We start from the raw sequence: 6,345 nt of genomic DNA, 5'->3' as shown, positions 1-6,345 counted from the left end.
TTTAGCTAATTCTGCAGTAATACCTACTGACCTGTTTCTGGGCTTACAATAACGACTAGGTGACCCATTTGCACTCCTCCTTTTGGTTTAATAAGAACCTAAGTATGTATTCAGATAAACATCGTGTTATTTTGATGCATATGTCTAGTCTAATTGTGTCTAATCATAATTTCTATTACGTTTTTTTTATGTCTTATTATGTATATGTTTATTTCCGAGATGGAGTTGGGGAGAAGTGGGGTGAGATAGGAATAATTGATATAATTTTTGGACGAATGGCGGCCCCTGTAGTAGATGGTGCTCATAAATACCCAATAGAATGGGGATTAGGTGTATTTCGGTAAATACTCAGGGGCTGAATTCGCCGATTACGATAACGAAATCGAGTATATTCCTGCTTACGTGAAGAAAAAATAGACGTGGCTTTCTTCCAAGAAACGCACTGGAGGATTATAGACAAAAATGAGTCATGCATCGATGTTAAATAAAAAAAAGAGAGGAGTAGCAATCATATTTTCCAATAGAATACGGACTAAAAAGAATTTCTTAGAGCAAGATGAAGATGGTTGCTATCTTATATGGGTTGGGACGCTTAATGATATAAAATATACGTTGGTAAATATCTATCTTCCTAACACAGCTCCACTTTCATATTTTCAAAGAATTCTAGATAAAGTAAAAACTGGGGTACTTATTATGGCAGGGGATTACAACTGTTTCCTAGATGAGAAAATGGATAAAGAGATGGGAACAAAAAAAATTAATAAAAACTTTAAAAAAAAAAGAGCAAAATCTTCTGCAAAATTATATTAAAAGCAGATTTATATGATCTATGGAGACTGAAATACCCCACAAAAGAGATTACTCCCACTTTTCGCAAGTGCATAATACTTTCTCCAGAATAGACATGATTTTTGGTGATGGAAAAGCAGTAAGTCAACTACAAAAAATAAAGATGAACGATAATGTTTGGTCTGACCATAGCTACATTATTTTTGAGTTGAAAGAAAGGTGGGAGCCATCGTCATTTACAACATGGCGTTTGGACGATTATATTCTACTGTCACGAACCGGGGGAGCAGGTCTGATAGGAGCCCAGGTGCAGGGGATACGAGGGGCTCTGTCTGTACCCCACGATGCATGATGGCCTGGGGTTGTTACAGAGAGGCGCAGGAATAAACCACAGACAGAAGATCAGGATTATGAGTTGTATTGTATATGGTGGTACAACAATATATATACAAAGAAGACACACGGCAGGAAGCCCACTTGCAGGGCACACGGCAGGAAGCCCACTTGCAGGGCACACGGCAGGAAGCCCACTTGCAGGGCACTCAGCTTGGGAGTCCACTTAGTGGGGCGCTGGCCGCAACTCAGGAACAAATCAGGAACTAAAGCAGGAACAAATCAGGAACTAAAGCAGGAACAAATCAGGAGGCAAAGCAGGAACAAATCAGGAGGCAAAGCAGGAACAAATCAGGAGGCAAAGCAGGAACAAATCAGGAGGCAAAGCAGGAACAAATCAGGAGGCAAAGCATGTGGTCCTCAAACATTAATGTCAAGGCCCAGACTGCAGGGCTGGGCAGGTTTATAAAGGCTGACTTAATCAGGTAAGCAACTGCAGCTGGACCTGATAATTAGTCTGAGTGGTTCTGAATGGCAAGGGCGGCCACTAGTGGCTGGAAACATGAAATGAATAACGCAAAGTATAAACAAGTCCAGCCAGCGCATGGTGAAACGTTACATCTACACTCCGAAGAGAATAGAAAGTATATCATAGAAATGACTAAAGCCTTCTTTTCAGAAAACAAAATTGGGCAAACAACACAAGCCATCAGATGGTGCGCCTATAAGGCAGTCATAAGAGGACACTTTATCAAAATAAATAGATTTTGAGCAACCAACTTAAAAAAAAAGAGCAAATGAAAAAATAATAAAAATCGTCTCAGACGGCTGTACAAGATTGTCTCCAGAAGACATAGCCGAGGGATTTAGGATATATTATGAAAAACTTTATAGCAGCTCTATTGAAGTGAATGATATTGATATAGAAGAATATTTAGCAACAACAAATTTACCAACACTGTCCGAAGAACAAAAGGAAACCTTGTATAGGCCGTTTGAGAAAAAGGAATTAAGCAATATTATTGATAAACTTCAGAAGTATAAAACTCCAGGTCCGAATGGCTTTACCAACTTATTTTACAAAACCATGAAATCAGAATTATTAGATCAACTTATCCTGACTTTTGAAGAAATTGCAAATACGGGCATACTCCCAAAAGAGATCTTGCAGACTAATATTCTTCCAATACTAAAAAAAAATAAGAATTCAGAGGAATTAAAAAGCTATCGTCCTATTTCTTTAATCAATGTAGATATTAAACTATTCTCAGCATTATTGGCAGAAAGACTAAAACCTACACTAGGTACTTTGATACATCCAGACCAAGTGGGGTTTGTCCCAAGTAGAGATTCTACTAATAATATCAGATATCGTTATATGCAGATGACGTGATCATTACGGTAACCAAGCCACTAACCTCAATGAAATACTTCTTAAGAGAGGTGGAAAACTATAGCTTAGTCTCGAATTATAAACTTAATCTTGATAAAACCATTGTACAAGCTAAAAATATTACCGCTCAAGATAGAGATACTTTATCTAAAGATTTTTCTTTAAATATAAAAGTAAAGGACTTTGAGCATCTTGGGATTTTTATCCCCGAGAAAATTGATAATATAGTAGAAATAAATTTCCTCCGCCTTTTAAGAGTGTCAAATACATTTATGAAGGAGTGGAGAAAAATTGAACTGTCCTGGTGGGGCCGAGTTAACGCTCTGAATTCTTATTTAATGCCAAGATGGAGCTACTTATTCTGTATGCTACCACTAAAATTCCCACAAAGTTGGCTTGCTATAATACATACGTCCTTTTTAAATTTTGTTTGGAAGGGAAAGATCTCTAGGATCAATGCAAACCTTATGAGCGCACGTGTCAGGGATGGAGGGATGAGTTTTCCTCAAGTAAAACAATATCATGAAATCAGTATACTTTACCATATAGCTAAAACTTACCAAGAAATATCCAGACAAGAAGTATGGTATAAGCTAGAATGTAAGTCTTGTGAGGTAAGTAGTTTTATTTGGTCCTTGAAAGATAAAGATACAGTAAATAAAGTTAAAAGCAAAAATATGATTTTAGAGAATATCATACCGGAATGGCTAAGTATTAAAAAAAATTGGGCATTAAAGATAAGTTGATTGATACATTAAAGTTCAATATTTTGGAAGAACTTATCGATAACATCTCACTTGATTACTGGCAACAAGCAGGGATCAATACTATATCAGATATAATGACACACGGAGAGATAATCTCTTTTCCTTCTATTTTAACTAAATTTAATTTGATAAAACCAACTATCTTTAACTATTTACGAATAAAGAATTGTATTAATAAACATGTCTTAATTTCACAAGACATACATATTAGGAAACTTGCTCAAATTTTTAGTCCTAAACCACAAACGAAACTTCTCTCTAAATGTGCAGAAATAATAAGATTAAAAGAAGGGAATATTGCTATTATGAGAGTAATCTCAGATTGGGAGAAAGAACTTAATATTTTGATACCTGTTGGAGACTGGATAAAAGAGACTAAGAAATGTATCTCAAGGATACATGACCTCTCCCTTTTGGAGACACAATATAAAGTTATAAACAAATGGTACTTAGTCCTAACTCGTATTACAAGGATGTTCCCATTAAACTCCAATATATGCTGGCGATGCGAGCAATCTATTGGAATTTATATCCACATATGGTGGTCCTGCCCTATAGTAAATATTTTCTCGAAAGAAATTCTCTCTTATTTAAAGAGAATAGATAATATTATAATTCCAGAAACCCCGGCATCTTTATTAATACATTTAGGATGGCCCCCTTTAACTCAAATTCAACTAAACATAACTATTCATACCTGTATAGCAGTAAAGAAATTAATAGCTAAAGAGTGGAAACAAAATAGACATTTTAAATTGGCGATAAATCAAATTAAGTTTCAGATCACAATGGAGAGGGAAGTATCATGCACAAATCAAATGTCTTTCAAAAAAACTCAAATATGGGAAACATGTCTTAAAAAAGTCAACAGTATAAGTGTACTCAACAGTATTAACCAATGAGTCTTGTCTCGCAATACCCTCTTCCCCAGCTCCATCTCGGATTTCATGATGTTATATGTAGTTTATGTTCTTTTCTCTTTTTATTTTTTTTTTGTTTCTTCTCTTTTTTTTTCTTTTCCCTTTTTATTTATTTTTTTTGTTTTGTTTTGTTTAAAATTTATTATATGAGGAAAATAAGAAATATATGCAATAGATTATTTTCTGCTGTATTGTAAAAGCTATATATGTTAAAAATGTATTTATTTATTTATTTTGGGGTGTTTCTATGTTTTTATGTAAGAGTAACGTTTGTCTAATGAAAATGTAAATAAAGATTTATTTAAAATAAAATAAAAAAATGTCACAAAAGCCATCCTAGACACAGATTACACCAAATCTACACCCTGTGCAGCAGCGCTTTAAAAACGGGGTGCAATCACAGAGTATGTCCACACGAGGGCGCTATAGGATAAGAAATGACAACGCCATAGCAGCTTTACTGATAAAATGAATGCCAAATATTATTACAAGCTATGTCCACACGAGGGCGATATAGGATAGGAAATGACAATGCCATAGCAGCTTTACTGATAACATGAACGCCAAATATTATTACAGGCTATGGCCGCATGAAGGGGCTGCAGGATAAATACCGGCGGCACCAGAACCGCTTAAATAATGAATCAGGCTTCAGGAGCAGTATACATATTCCCATGCATGTGTAAATTAGCATCTACCACTTCTGCTGGGAGGCTGTTCCATTTATCTATCACTCAGGCAGTGAGGTAAAACTTTCTTAAATTGCATTTAAACCTCTGACCGAACTATAAATTTATAGTTCAATTAAAAGAGCCAGCCCTGTATGTTGTATACTTTAATAAGAGTCAGTCCTGTATGTTGTATAGTTCATCAGAAGCCTGCAGAGTTTTTTTCCTTCTTCCTTTTGGTACGAGAATACGTATTAAATGAATTTCAAAGCATTTTGCCAGAGAAGGAAGTGTTAATGTGTGTAACCATTGCATTGTGTATCATTTCTGTGTTCTCAGCCTTTGTCATCGTGGGGACTCCCTGATCCAGACACCGTGCTAGACCATTGAAGACAGAACTGTTATCGCTCCTGATCGCGTGCGTTGCTGCGTAACTAGACATGGGCAGACATGGCATGTTTGCTTTCCCGGGATCTCGTACACTAAGAGCTATTTCTCTACTCTCATGATCTGCTGTCTCTGCTGCCGTCTCCCCAGTCTCTGTTGCCGTCTCCCCAGTCTCTGCTGCCGTCTCCCCAGCCTCTGCTGCCGTCTCCCCAGCCTCTGCTGCCGTCTCCCCAGCCTCTGCTGCCGTCTCCCAGTCTCTGCTGCCGTCTCCCCAGTCTCTGCTGCCGTCTCCCCAGCCTCTGCTGCCGTCTCCCAGCCTCTGCTGCCGTCTCCCAGTCTCTGCTGCCGTCTACCAGTCTCTGCTGCCGTCTCCCCAGTCTCTGCTGTCGTCTCCCCAGTCTCTACTGCCGTTTCCCATGTCTCTGCTGCCGTCTCCCCAGTCTCTGCTGCCGTCTCCCCAGTCTCTGCTGCCGTCTCCCCAGACTTCTCTGCCATTTGCTCATCTCCGCTGATGCCTGACAGGTTTCCAGGGGTCTCTGCCGTTTGACAGCCCCCTATGCTCTGCTGCCTTTTGCCAGTCTTTTCAGACTCAAGTGCCATTGGCCATCTCACAGTCTCCCTACACTCCACTAACTTCTGCCGGTCTCTTCAGAGTCCCCTACAATCTGCCAGTCTCCCCAGACTCAACTACTGTCTTTCCGGACTCTTCTACCATTTTCCACTCTGCTCTGCTTTCTGCCAGTCTCTTTTGCTCTCCGCTGCCTTCTGCCAGACTCCTCGCACTCCGCTGTCGTCTGCCAGTCTCCCCCGCACTCGGCTGCCAGTCTCCCCGGCACTCGGCTGCCAGTCTCCCCCGCACTCGGCTGCCAGTCTCCCCCGCACTCGGCTGCCAGTCTCCCCCAGTCTCTGCTGCCGTTTCCCATGTCTCTGCTGCCGTCTCCCCAGCCTCTGCTGCCGTCTCCCCAGCCTCTGCTGCCGTCTCCCCAGCCTCTGCTGCCGTCTCCCCGTCTCTGCTGCCGTCTCCCCAGCCTCTGCTGCCGTCTCCCCAGCCTCTGCTGCCATCTCCCCAGCCTCTGCTGCCGTCT

This window comes from Spea bombifrons, chromosome 2 (assembly GCF_027358695.1).
Source record: "Spea bombifrons isolate aSpeBom1 chromosome 2, aSpeBom1.2.pri, whole genome shotgun sequence".
Classification (NCBI taxonomy): domain Eukaryota; kingdom Metazoa; phylum Chordata; class Amphibia; order Anura; family Pelobatidae; genus Spea; species Spea bombifrons.
Note: the sequence above shows the minus strand (reverse complement) of the source record.